This window comes from Arachis hypogaea, chromosome 16 (assembly GCF_003086295.3).
Source record: "Arachis hypogaea cultivar Tifrunner chromosome 16, arahy.Tifrunner.gnm2.J5K5, whole genome shotgun sequence".
Classification (NCBI taxonomy): Eukaryota; Viridiplantae; Streptophyta; class Magnoliopsida; order Fabales; family Fabaceae; genus Arachis; species Arachis hypogaea.
The window spans coordinates 90,615,635-90,617,903 of record NC_092051.1 but is presented as its reverse complement, the minus strand read 5'-3'; the positions used below and the strand labels follow the sequence as shown (position 1 = coordinate 90,617,903).

The 2,269-nt window shown below is 42.0% G+C and overlaps 1 non-coding gene across 1 annotated transcript; it reads left to right on the top strand.

The window, feature by feature from the left end:
* The first annotated feature begins 680 nt into the window (after positions 1–680).
* On the top strand, positions 681–787 carry LOC112761986 (small nucleolar RNA R71). The gene has a single exon (XR_003182351.1). It is a non-coding gene; the product is annotated as a small nucleolar RNA R71 (small nucleolar RNA).
* The last annotated feature ends 1,482 nt before the right edge of the window (positions 788–2,269 follow it).

Sequence of the window (2,269 nt, the reverse complement as noted above, 5' to 3'; positions counted from 1 at the left end):
TATCTTGAATCTCTTTGCATATGCCCTCAAGCATAGTCTCAATTTTGGAGAGTCTATCTTCAGATAAGGGTGAGTTGAGAGTGGAGGGGTAAGTTGGGTTATGCTGGTTTTGGTATGGATATGGTGAGGTGTTGTCAGGGTGGTGTTGATATGATCTTTGTGTGGAATATTGGTGAGCTGCATGGTTGTTGGGGTTGTGACGTCTCTGATCTTGGTTTTGATCTTGTTGGTTTTCCCACCCAAAGTTTGGGTGATTCCTCCATCCAGGGTTGTAGGTTTTGGAGTATGGATCATGGGTTTGCCTGGGTGGGTTTCCAATGTAGTTGGCTTGCTCTTGCTCCTCCTCTGCCTCAGTATTCTCTCCTTCTTGGGTTGCTGATGAGGTGGTGATTGCTGCCACTTGGTTCCTCTCCATCTTCTTGGTGAGGTCAGCCAGCTGCTTGGTAATAAGCTTGTTTTGGGCCAGCAGTGCATCCACATTGTTTAGCTCCATCACTCTTCTAGTGTTGCCTCTTTCAGAAGCATAGAAGTAGTCATTCTCTGCTACAGTCTCAATGATATCTATGGCTTCTTCAATGGTTTTCTTCTTGTTCAAAGATCCCCCGGATGAATGGTCTACTGCCTTCTTTGATTCATAAGAAAGGCCTTCATAGAAAATATGTAGCTGCACCCTTTCATTGAACATATCTGGTGGACACCTTCTTGTCAGGTCCTTAAACCTCTCCCATGCTTCATATAGAGTCTCACCATCCTGCTGCCTGAATGTTTGCACCTCAGCTCTCAGCCTGTTAATTTGTTGAGGAGGATAGAATCTTGCCAAGAATTTGTTTACCACATCTTCCCAGGTTGCTAAGCTCTCCTTTGGGAAGGATTCCAGCCATTTAGATGCCTTGTCCTTGAGTGAGAAAGGGAACAGAAGTAGTCTATAGGTGTCAGGATGAATACCATTAGACTTCACAGTATCACATATCCTCAAGAAGGTGGTTAGATGTTGATTGGGGTCTTCTTGGACACTCCCTCCGAATGAACAGTTGTTCTGAACAAGGGTGATGAGCTGTGGCTTTAGTTCAAAGTTGTTGGCATGTATGGTTGGCCTTTGGATGCTACTCCCACAGTTTCCTGGGTTTGGGTTGATGTAAGAACCCAGAACTCTTCTCTCTTGCCCAGCATGATTTGCTAGACCCTCTCTGCCCTGGTTGTGAGCCTCTTCTTCATGATGGTTCTCCATGTTTTCATCCATGTCTGGTTCAAAATACTCTTCCTCCTCCTCAGCACTAACTACTCTCTTTCCTCTTGCTTCCCTCCTTAATCTAAACCAGGTCCTCTCAGGTTCAGAATCAAAGGAAGTTGAAGCCCCGCTTCTTCTCCCTGTCATACAACCAACAAGGCACAAGCAAGGAACTAGAGGCAGAGACTATTCTTGTTAGAAATGCTGTTAGTGTGAGTGATGCAGTATATCAAACAGTTAGTGGGATAGTGGACTGAATCGTAAACAACTAAGAAAATAGGTAGTGGGAAGGGAAGAAAATAACTGAATAGAAAGTAAATTACTCAAATGAACTTAAATCAAACAAAAGAAAAAAAATGCTCAATCTAGTAATCCTCCAATTTAATCATTGTTGATACAAAATCAATCCCCAGCAATGGCGCCATAAACTTGATGCACACAGAAACTTGTCTCTCAACAATTTTCCTTCGGCAAGTGTACCGAATTGTCGTCAAGTAAAAACTCACAATAGAGTGAGGTCGAATCCCACAGGGATTGATTGGTCAAGCAACTTTAATTAGAGGAATGTTCTAGTTGAGCGAAGCAGAATTTGGTTTGAGAGTTGCAGGAAATTAAATGGCGGGAAAGTAAATAGCAAAAAATGTAAATTGCTGGAAATAAAGAGCTGAATGTAAATGGCGGAAAGTAAATTGCAGAATCTTAAATGGGAATGGGGAAGATGCTCATAAAAGTAAACTGCAGAAATTAAAGAGAATGGGTAAGATCAGAGATGGGGATTCATTGGGCTTAGGAGATGTTGCATTCTCCGGATCAAGTTCATTTTGATCTCTTCCTCAATCAATGCATTCATTGATCTCCTTGGCAATCTTAAGTGATCGAATTCCAATTCCTTGGTAATTCAATCTCTCAAATCTTAATCAATAGCTAATTCCTTGGTTAATTGCTCATGAGAAGAGATGACGTATGGTCACTGATTATACCACATGCATTCCCAAATCAAGTGTTAGTAGGATTATAGTCACCATTTCCAACCAAACCCAA